The 12,500-nt window shown below is 40.0% G+C and overlaps 1 long non-coding RNA gene across 4 annotated transcripts in view; it reads right to left on the minus strand.

Annotated features, from left to right (window-relative positions):
* LOC106881924 (uncharacterized) overlaps window positions 1-12,500 on the minus strand; it is a 72,399-nt gene that overhangs the window by 1,056 nt on the left and 58,843 nt on the right. The window lies entirely within an intron of this gene.

Below are 12,500 nucleotides of genomic sequence, written 5' to 3' on the forward strand. Positions count from 1 at the left end.
ATAGCATGATGGTTAAAAGTGCGGACTACTAACCCCAAGATTTCGAGTTCAATTCCAGGCAGTGCCTTGAATAAATAATAATAAAAATAATAATAACATCATACCTTAGAAATAAGAACCCAAGGTTGGGTTCAAAATTCTACCAGGACACCTGATGACGGCTGGAGTGCAAATCAACTGAAACATTGTGGCAACAACAAACAAGATAAGGACACATATCTGTCCAATGTAAATAATGTAAATAATATACATTGTGTATATGCAATCTATAATGTGTTTATATTCACACACACACAAATGCACGCACACACATGCATGCACACACACTCACATATAGAAATTGTACTCTTCTGAATGAAAAAGGAATTTCTGCTCCCGATGGAATGAGAGAAATCCTAGGTATGAAAAAATCCTCTCTTTTTCCACATCCAGAGAGAATAGTGGCCTCAATAACATGTGGCATCATCTTTTTAACCACCAGGCATGTCCTATCTCAAAATGATGGTGGATCCCAATTCCTCAATAACATTACTGGAGTTCCTACTTTAAGTTCCAATCTGTGGGAAGGTAGCCATTAGGGTTCCTCTTCTGGATCTGGGATTGTATCAACTGACTTAGAAATGTGAGGGCTTCCAGGAAGGTACTGTAGCAGCTGCTCATTAATTTTACTTACAGTGCTGTCTTTTGGAGCCAGTATTCCTCTTTCATACAGCCAATTGAGATTGTGATAATTTTTCGACCACTGAAGGATCTCCTCTTTGGAGACATTATGTCAAGAAACATGATGTAATAAAATAAGATGACAATTGTACGTTAATAATGAAATGTCAATAAAAAAGGTAAATAATATCAATACTGTTTTACTGTTTTACTCTTTTACTTGTTTCAGTCATTTGACTGTGGCCATGCTGGAGCATCGCCTTTAGTCGAGCAAATCGACCCCAGGACTTATTTTTTGTAAGCCTAGTACTTATTCTATCGTTCTCTTTTGCTGAACCACTAAGTTACGAAGATGTAAACACACCAGCATCAGTTGTCAAGCGATGTTGGGGGGACAAACACAGACACACAAACGTATCCACACACACAAACATATCCACACAAACATATCCACACACACACATATATATATATATATATATATATATATATATATATATATATATATATATATATATATATATATATATATATATATACATGTATACGACAGGTTTCTTTCAGTTTCTGTCTACCAAATCCACTCACAAGGCTTTGGTTGGTTCGAGGCTATTGTAGAAGATACTTGCCCAAGGTGCCATGCAGTGGGACTGAACCCGGAACCATGTGGTTGGTAAGCAAGCTACTTACCACACAGCCACTCCTACGCCTAGCAAATACCTTAGCAAATTTTAAGAAATGCATACAATGAACTGAGATGACACTGTTCTTATTTACATCTGACAGATTTTTGTCCTCATCTTGTCTCTGCCTTGAATCGAACTTGGAATCTTGGGGTTAGTAGCCTGTGCTCTTAACCACTATGCCATATGCCCATAGACCTTTTTTTTCTTTTTATATACGAGCCCATAGGCATATGGCATAGCGGTTAAGAGTGCAGGCTACTAACCACAAGATTCTGAGTTCGATTCCAGGCAGTAACCTAAATAATAATAATAATAATAATAATAATAATAATAATAATAATAATAATAATAATAATAATAATAATGACAACAACAACAACAACATTAAAAAATACCTTAGGAATGAGAACCCAGGTTTGAAATTTAAATTTCCCCAAGACACCTGATGAAGGCTGGAAAATATATCAGCCGAAACATTATGTTAACAATAAACTATCCATCAAATGTAAATAGTGTAAATAATGTACATAATTCCTCATCTCTCAAATATAAAACTTCCGCTATCTGGGTGACCAAGTTAGTAGTGGGGGTGGGTGCGCTGAAAGTGTAACTGCTAGAATAAGAATAGCCTGGGCCAAGTTTAGAGAGCTCTTACCTCTGCTGGCGACAAAGGGACTCTCACTCAGGGTAAAAGGCAGACTGTATGACGCATGTGTACGAACAGCCATGCTACATGGCAGTGAAACATGGGCTGTGACTGCTGAGGACATGCGTAATCTCGCAAGGAATGAAGCCAGTATGCTCCGCTGGATGTATAATGTAAATGTGCATACCTGTCAGAGTGTAAGTATCTTGAGAGAAAAGTTGAACCTAAGAAGCATCAGTTGTGGTGTGCAAGAGAGACGATTGTGCTGGTATGGACATGTGACAAGAATGGATGATGATAGCTGTGTGAAAAAGTGCCAGTACCGCCTGACTGGCCTTGTAGGGTTTTCGAGCGAGATCGTTGCCAGTGCCCCTGGACTGGCTCTTGTGCGGGTGGCACATAAAAGACACCATTTCGAGCGTGGCTGTTTTCGTGCGGGTGACACGTAAAAGCACCCACTACACTCTCTGAGTGGTTGGCGTTAGGAAGGGCATCCAGCTGTAGAAACTCTGCCAAATTAGATTGGAGCCTGGTGTAGCCATCCGGTTTCACCAGTCCTCAGTCAAATCGTCCAACCCATGCTAGCATGGAAAGCGGACGTTAAACGATGATGATGATGATGATGATGACACTGTTATGTTAATAATTAAGTGTCAATAAAAAACATTAATTAATATCAATATTTAAAAAAGGTGAAAAACATTCAGCAGATTAATTATGGTGGATGTAAGGGAGAAAATCAATTTCTGAAAGTTACTTCACAAAGAGTTATCTCCCTTATCCACATAACCCAGGAATGGATGTTTTCTGCTCCCAGAGGGCCTGTTACTCATTATGTGTAAAATGTTAAGAGTCTAAAACTGTCTCTGGAACATAAGTAGTATATGTTCCCAGTTTGGAGAAAATCAGTTGTAAACTTCAGAAGTTATGCGTGTTTACATACACAAGCTGACTTTGTGTGTGTATAAATATGTAAGATTCATTTTGTTTGTATACATAAACATAAGATTAATGCTGCATATGTATCTATATATATACACACACACACACACACACACATGCATGCACACACACACACACAATTCTATTTTCATGCCCTTTTTACTCCTCATTGACCTTTAATCTGGATATTATAAGGGAGTGAGGAAATTTAATTCATTGAATTGAATAAACTATGTACCAAGTCTCTATTCTACCTTGCAAGTATTTGCACAGATCTTTTCAGATAGCAACAAAAGCCCCACAACAATCGCCTTCCCATTGTCACTCTCAAGTACACAATTATAGAGCTGTGACTGTCAATGTTGGCACAATGAAAGGGAGGTCTAGTGAGATTATTGAAATGATGCAGTATCACCATATCGATGTGTGTGGTGTGCAAGAAGTGAGATGGAAGGTGGCTTTTGCTAAATTCCTCATGGGAAAGAAACAGAGGTTCAAATTATTCTAGGTCGGTAGGAGTTTTGGAGTGGGTGGTGTGGGCATACTCTTAACAGAAAAGTGGGTAGAAAAGGTAATTGAAGTAGTCAGAGTATGTGATAGGGTTATTAAGTTGAGACTTATCATAGATAATTTAACAGTTACATTTATCTCTACCTATGCTCCACAGTCTGGGCAGTCTCCACAGTCCTTTTGCAGACTACCTCAATAGCAAATGACAGGGAGTTTGTTATTGTGGCTGTTATTAATGGACATGATGGGCAGCATTCCCATGGATTTCATGGTGTGCAGGAATGAAAAGGGAACAAGGCTACTGTGATGCAAATGATCTCATGATCTGCAATACTAACTTCAGAAAACAAGCCAGCCACCTAATCACTTATCAGTCTGGAGGAAACATAAGCCAGGTTAATTACCTCCTCACCAGGCAATGAAATAGGCTGATCCTCACAAATGCAAAGTTTTTCCCAGTGAAGAGTGTACACCCCCAACATAGGCTACTAGTTAGTGACTTCAGAATTAGAGCTAGAAAGACTCAGAGAAAAAAACTACACTGGAAAAGAAGATTAAGGGAACTCAAAGACCCAGAAAACCAACAGAAATTTAGAAACATTCTAATGGAAGCCTCTGATGATAGAGAGGAAGAGGAGGAGGGGACATATAACTTAGAGGACAGCTGGGAGTTCCTACAGAATAATTTACTGGGGGCTGTTGACCAAATGTGTGGCTGGTGCAAAGTCCCAGCTAGGTCAAGGGTGACATGGTGGTGGAACAAGGAGGTGGACAGTAGTGCTATAAATGCAAAAAAGACAAGCCTAGAAAGACTGGGAAAATGGTGGAAGCAGAGAATTATATCAGTGAGCCAGAAAGGAAGCTAGGCAACAGGTTTACATAGCAAAAGGAATAGCAGAATCTAAGAGGTCTGCCAATGTTCTACGGCATGAAGATTAGAAGCATAAGGTGTTCAGGATTGTAAATCAGTGTATCAGAGAGAATGTGGTGGGTGAGAAATGTGTGCAAATGGATAATGGTATGCTTGCACTTAGTGACTCAGAGAAGAAAGATGTGTGAAAGACCACTATTAAATGTGGAAAATAAGAGAAGAGTCTTTCAAATATCAGACCAGTTGTGGGACAAGCCATCAGAGTTGATAGCAGTATAATAGATAAAGCAATTAAGGATATGAAGGCAGGGAAAGCTCCTGGATCATCAGCTATGACCGCTGAGATGATTAAGATATCCAGCAGTGTGGAATACAGCCTAGTCACTTGTATAGTTAATCATGTTATTCAGGAAGGTGTCTCTTAAATGACTAGTGTAGTAGTACTATAGTTAGCTACTAAAAGGTTAAAGGTGATGCCTTAGATAGAAACAACTACAGAGGTATCAAACTGCTGGACCAAGTCATGAAAGTTAGAGTGATTAGGAATAGATTTAAACTCGATGAGATGCAGTTTGGTTTTATTGCTGGGAAGAGTACCACAGATGCCATCTTCCAAGTGAGACAACAGCTGGAAAAGTATTTACCCAAAAGTAAATCATAGTACTTAGCTTTCATTGACCTGGAGAAAGCTTTTGACAGAGTTTCCCCACTGTCTTATTTGGTTGTCTCTAAGGAAGCTAAGAGTAGTGGAATAGCTTGTTAGAGCTGTGAAAGCTATGTCTGTAAGGTGAGAATTGGTCATGAATATAGTGATGAATTTAGCATGCAAGTAAGGGTTCACTAGGGCTCAGTTCTTAGACCACTCTTGTTCATCATAGTCCTCCAGGCCATAACAGAAGAATTCAAAACTGGATGTCTATGGGAATCACTACATGCTGATAACCTTGCTCTTATTGCAGAATCTGAAATAGAATTGAAGAAGAAATTCCAGGTATGGAAGCAAAACCTGGAATCAAAGGGCCTTAAAGTTAACCAAGCAAAAACTATGCTCACTATGTAGGAAAGGAGTGGGAAGCAATCCCGTCCACTGCACCCAGTGTAAGCTATGGACATGTAAGAGATGCAGTGGAATCACAAGTAGATTAATAGATTAGGTCACCTTTATGTGAGGCAGATATGCAGGAACAGTACACACTAAGAGCACACAGGGCTTAAACTCTCTCAAATACCCTGGAGGCTCTCTTGAGGTCGTAGATAGTTTCTGCTACTTAGGTGGCCAAATTAGTAATAGTGGTGGATGCTCGAATGTATTAATTCTAGAGTAAGAATAGGATGGAGGAAGTTCAGAGAACTACTACCTCTGTTGGCAACAAAAGGACTCTCTCTCTCTCTCTCTCTCAGAGTGAAAGGTAGATTGTGTATAAACAGCTATACTCCATGGTAGTGAGATATGGGCTCTAAATGCAGAGAACATGGGTACACATGTTCAGAGACATGCATACACAAGAGAGGAATGAAGGTAGCATGCTCCACTGGATGTGCAGCATCAGAGTGCATGAACAACAAAGTGCAACTGTGTTGAGAGAAAAATTGAGCATGAGGAATTGAATGTGATGTGCAAGAGAGGAGACTACATTGGTTTGGACATTTGATGCATATGAATGAAGACAGCTGTATAAAGAAGTGCTGATCACTGAAAGTGGATGGTACCTGTTGAAGAGGGAGACCCAAGAAGACATGGGATGAAGTGGTGAGGACCGATCTCAGGATGTTAGGGCTCCCGGAGGAAATAACAATGGACCAAGATGTCTGGCAATATGAGGTTCTAGAGAAGACCCACCCACGCCAGTAAAACTGAGTGCTAGAAGTGTTGTGTCCCACTTACATGTAAAAATAAAATTTTAACATACCCTACCCCAAGAAACCAAACTACATCTCCTCTGCATATTTTTCTTCCTCACATTTCCTCTTCATACACTATGATTGTCTCCCACTCCCCTCACTATGATTGTCTCCCTGCCCTCACAGTCCTGCTCACTGTATCACTGCTTTTTCCACCCCATCTTTATACCCAGGTTCTCACCAGACACTGCAATTCCGACCCCCACTCCCTACTCTCGCCTTCTTGGCGACATCTGGTCAAATATATTATGACCTCCATACCTTGAGGGCATATCCTGGCTATTGCCACCTTTATATCTCTCTTCTTCACTCTACCATCCCTGTTCCTTGTGAATATACCCTGATATTTCATGACCATCTCTCTCCTGCTTTTTTTTGCACTCTTGTTTCCCCCCCCCTCTCTCTTTCCCTTGCTCTTCCCTCTGGCTGGGTACTTATGTATCTCCTCTACAGCAGCACACCTGTTTCTGCCCTCATTCTTGACTATTCTCTCTCTCTCCTCTTGCTCTTCCCTCTAGCTAGGTAACTAAGAATCTCTTTACATCAGCACATCTATTTCTGTCCTCTTTCATGTTACTTCTCTCTCTCTCTCTCTCTCTCTCTCTCTCTCTCTCTCTCTCTCTCCCCCTCCTGCTCTCCTTCTCACTCTCTCTCTGGCCGGGTAACCACATACCTCCTCTATAGCAAGATACCTGTTTCTGTCCCTCTATCACGCTCTAACTTTTCATCATCTAATGCAAAACTACCTCCTCAAATGCCCCCTCCCCTCTCAAAATTCCTTGTTTTGCAGGTTACTTGGTGACCCTGCCAGTGCTGGAGCCACGTAAAAAGCATCCAGTCCACACTGTGAAGTTAGTGGCATTTGGAAAGGCATCCAACTGTAAAAACCATGCCAAAACTGACTTATTTGTGCTGGTGTAACATAAAAAGGACTCAGTCTACTCTGTGGGGTGGTTGGTGTTTGGAAGGGCATCCAGCCATAAAAACCATGCCAAAACAGACACAGTAACTTGGCGTAGTCTTCTACCAGCCTGGGATCTGTCATACCATCCAACCCATGCCAGCATGAAATGCGGACGTTAAACAATGATGATGATGATGATAATAATGATGATGATGAAGAAAGAGATATGACAGAGGCCTTGGATTTAGGTCTCACTTGGCTTGCCGGGTCTTCTCATGCACAGCACATTTCCAAAGGTCTCAGTCAGAAGTCATCGCCTCGATAAGGCCCAATGTTCAAAGGTCTTGCCTCACCACCTCAGCCCAGGTCTTCCTGGGCCTACCTCTTCCACGAGTTCCCTCAACTGTTAGGGTGTGGCACTTTTTCACGCAGCTATCCTCATCCATTCTCACCACATGTCCATACCAGCGCAATCGTCTCTCTTGCACACCACAACTGATGCTTCTTACGTTCAGCTTTTCTTTCAAGATACTTACACTCTGACGGGTATTCACATTGACGTTACACATCCAGCGGAGAATACTGGCTTCATTCCTTGCGAGCTTATGCATGTCCTCAACAGTCACAGCCCATGTTTCACTGCCATGTAGTATGGCTGTTCCGTACACATGCGTCGTACAGTCTGCCTTTTACTCTGAGTGCGAGTCCCTTTGTCGCCAGCAGAGGTAAAAGCTCTCTGAACTTTGCCCGGGCTATTCTTATTCTAGCAGCTACACTTTCAGCGCCCCCCCACTACTAACTTGGTCACCCAGATAGCGGAAGCTATCAACTACCTCTAGTTTTTCTCCCTGGAATGAGACAGAAGTTGTTTCCTGCATATTTTCAGTGTTTATTGCACCTGAACATCTGCCACATACAAAAACTAACTTCCTAGTTAACCTGCCTTTGATATTGCTGCACCTCTTATGTGTCCATAGCTTGCACTGGGTACATCTTATAGAGTTACTACCAACTCCTTTTCTACATACTGAGCAGGGCCATCTACCTGAGGGGGTTTGTGTTTTATCTACCTTCCTGCTTATTAGGATTTTGGTTTTAGCTAGGTTGACTCTAAGGCCCTTCGATTCTAGTCCCTGCTTCCACACCTGAAACTTCTCTTCTAGTTCTGATAGTGACGCCGCAATTAGTGCAAGGTTATCCGCATAGAGGAGCTCCCAGGGGCAACCTGTCTTGAATTCCTCTGTGATTGCCTGAAGGACTATGATAAATAGGAGGGGGGTGCTAAGGACAGAACCTTGGTGGACCCCTACCTCTACCCGGAATTCATTACTGTACTCATTTCCAACCCTCACCTTACTGACAGCATCTCTGTACATGGCTCTCACAGCTCTCACTAACCATTCCTCTATCCCAAGTTTCCTCATTGATCACCAGATAAGAGATCAGGGGACCCTGTCAAAGGCTTTCTCCATATCAACGAAAGCCAGGTACCGAGGTTTATCCTTGGCTAGGTATCTCTCCTGCAGCTGTCTCACTAGAAATATGGCATCAGTGGTGCTTTTACCTGGCACGAACCCAAACTGCATCTCATCTAAATTGATTCACTCCCTAATTAGTTCAGCTATGACCCTATCCGTAACTTTCATAACCTGATCTAACAGCTTGATGCCTCTGTAATTATTTGTATCTAAAGCGTCACCTTTACCTTTGTAGCAGTTGACTATGGTGCTGCTACACCAGTCATTGGGTATGACTCCTTCGTGTATCACCTGGTTCGTAATACGGGTGACTAGGCTATAGCCGACACTGCCAGATATTTTGAGCATCTCTACAGTGATTCCTGATGGGCCGGGGGGTTTTCCCTGTCTTCATACTCTTAATTGCTTTATCTACCATGGTACTGTCAACTTGGATAGTTGGTCCCTCTGTTGGGTCGACATACGGCAGACTCTCTTTCTCCCACTCATTCTCTTTATTAAGCAATCTATCGTAGTGGCATCTCCAGACCGCTTTCTTTGCAGCCTCATTTAGTGCAAGCGTACCATCATCCATGTGAATACATTTCTCTCCTACAACATCACTATTCTCTCTCCTACACTGTCTTGCAACACAAAATACCCCGAGTCTTTGGTCCTCACGGTGCAGAACATTGGCAAATATTTTCTTATCTGCTTCTCCTCTGGTTAAATAAACCTGTCGTCTAGCTTCCCTTCTGGCAGATTATATATTATATACAGTATCTCACAGAAGTATGTACACCTCTAAAAAATATCAGTAAAATTGCCATTACTATGATAACATGGAAGGAAATCAAACAAAATTTATACTGAATAAAACATATTATACATGCAAAGATTATACAAATTTGGAACACAAAACAATAAACATTTTCAAAGATATGAATGAAATATTAATTTTCAAATGATACAAAAATATGTACACCCTAAAGGATTATTTGCTATTTTCAATATTTGGTGTGACTGCTCTTGCTTTCAATGACTACATTCAGTCTTCTGGGCATAGAGTCAAGTAAATTTCTGCATATAACCAATGAAATCAACCTCCATTCATCCTGAATGATGTCTTTCAACTGTGTTACATTGCAGGGTTTCTTTTCCTCAACCTTCCTTTTCAAAACACCCCACAGATGTTCTATTGGGTTTAAATCAGGTGACATGGTAGGTCAAGGCAATATCTTTACCTTCTTATCTGATAAAATTTAGTTGTCATCTTTGAAGTGTGTTTAGAGTCATTAACATGTTGGAACATGGAATGTCTTCCTAGTTCTTTAATGCTTTTCAACATTGTTTTCTGCAATATGTCACAATAAAGCCTTGAATCCATTGTTCTCTCAATAAATATGAGTCCTCCTACACCAGCCACACTCATGCATTCCCAAAGCATAACAATTCCACTACTGTGTTTCACAGTAGGCATGGTGCATTTGTTGCTATTATCTTCACCTGGTCATCATCATACTCATTTAATACCATCTGACCCAAACAAGTTGATTTTAGTCTCGTCAGAAAAAAGAATTTTATTCCAAAACTCCTTCTCCTTACTCACATAGGTTTCAGCAAAAGAAAGATGACTAGATTTATGCCTGGTAGTGGGGAGAGGCTTCCTATGAGGAATGCGTCCATGAAGACCACACCGGTTCAAACTTCAGCGAACTGTTTGGGCCGATACACTCTTTTCACTAACAAATGTCACTTCTTGGGCCAAAAATGAAGCAGTACGATGCCTGCTGTCCATCATGCAATGTTAGATATGGCGAATATCATGTGCAGTTAAAATAGGACAACCTGGACAATGTTTATTACTTAGCTGTCCAGTAGCTTTATACTTCTGAATTACTTTAGCAACTGTGTTTATGCTAATATGTATTCATTTGATAATTAACTTGTATTCTAAACCATTCTTGTGCAAATTTAAAATAATTTTCTTCAAATCTTCAGATAATTCTTTCCCTTTTGGTGCCATTTTAATCACAATGAAGATTTTCACCATGGTACACAAATGAGAATTCCTGCTGATGCAATAACAATGACTGGTGAAAAATGCCAGGAGAAATAATTTATTAGAATTGAAATTATCAGCAATATCTGAATTTAGCAAAACAAGTGAATAAAATATTGAATATAGCAAATTTCCTTTAGGTTGTACATGTATATGTAATGTTTGAAAATTAATATTTTGTTCATATCTCTGAAGATGTTTATTGTTTTGTGCTCAAAATTTGAATAATGCTTACATGTATAATATATTTTATTCAGTATAGATTTCGTTTGATTTCCTTCAATATTATCAGAGTAATGGCAATTTCATTGAAATTTTTTAGGGGTGTACATACCTCTGTGAGATACTGTATATATAAATATATATATATACATACACACACACACACACACACACACACACACACACACACACACACACACACACATATATATATGTATGTATATATGTGTGTGTGTGTGTATATGTATGTATGTGTGTGTATGTGTCCTTGTGTTTGTCCTACACCACATGACAACTGGTGTTAGTTGTTTATGTCCCTGTAATTTAGCACTTTGGCAAAAGAGACTAAACTTAAGAAATAAGTACAGAAGTTGATTTGATTAGGTAAAAACTTCATCACCACTTCCACATATGACATGATAAGAATTTATAAATTTCAAGAGAACGTGAAATAATTCTTGTTTGGAATGGGAGGATCTCAAATTAAATAAAACTAAAAATTATAAATGAAAGTTTGTAAATATGGGATTAAAAATCTCTTTGGATAAAAAAAAGCTGAAGGCTGCCTGTGGAGCATGAACCCACAGCCTCTGTACACATGACTGTTGCTGTACGATTGAACCAAAGAGATATAAGATGTGTGTGGTTGTTACGCTGATGCCAGATCTGCTCAAGTAGAGCAGATATCAAAGCTTCTCAACAAAAGAAACAGCATTAAGCCATAATGGTCACTTTGTATGGTTGCTTGACCTGCTAGAATCAGCAACTGATTCTCTCTCAAATCCATTCTTACCTTCTAAAACAGTTTACTGCTAAAATTGGATACAGCCACTAAAAACAGAAAGTACTTTTATATACCAATCTCTCTTTTGTTGAGGAATGTGATGTTTGAGACTATTCTATTTTGAGATATATCTACACTTGTGCCCGCGGCATGTGTAAGGACTTTCGAGCGAGATCGTTGCCAGTGGCTGGCACATAAAATACACCATTTTGAGCATGGCCATTGCCAGTACCGCCCGACTGACCTTCGTGCTGGTGGAACGTAAAAGCACCCACTACACTCTCTGAGTGGTTGGTGTTAGGAAGGGCATCCAGCTGTAGAAACTCTGCCAAATCAGATTGGAGCCTGGTGTAGCCATCTGGTTTCACCAGTCCTCAGTCAAATCGTCCAACCCATGGTAGCATGGAAAGCGGACGTTAAACGACGATGATGATGATCTAATTTATTGAGGCAATGGGAATTGTAGAAAATATTAATTCTATATTTTGGTTGATATTACTAGAATAATCAGGAAATTTAATTTTACATTTAAAAGGTTAAAATGGAAGGACACATTGAATAATGGTGTCCTAGATGCACTTTCTCTGAAGAGAAAAAAGTTGGATCACACCCACATCTTTGATTATTCAAAAGTTTGATTTGATTGATCAAATTAGATGGTCAGCTCTGCTGACCATCTAATATCATCAATAAGAGTGAAGTTGGAGATAAACTATGATTGTAACAATGACAACCTACATCAAACTAGCATCTAAATACGGAAGAGTGTGTTAGGTTCAACACCAAACCGAAGCAAAGTACATTCCAGTATTGAGCTTTTGGTTTGTTACCTCTGTTGCTATAGGCCTAATGAA

The sequence above is a fragment of the Octopus bimaculoides genome, chromosome 10, assembly GCF_046866305.1.
Source record: "Octopus bimaculoides isolate indiv1 chromosome 10, ASM4686630v1, whole genome shotgun sequence".
Lineage (NCBI taxonomy): Eukaryota > Metazoa > Mollusca > Cephalopoda > Octopoda > Octopodidae > Octopus > Octopus bimaculoides.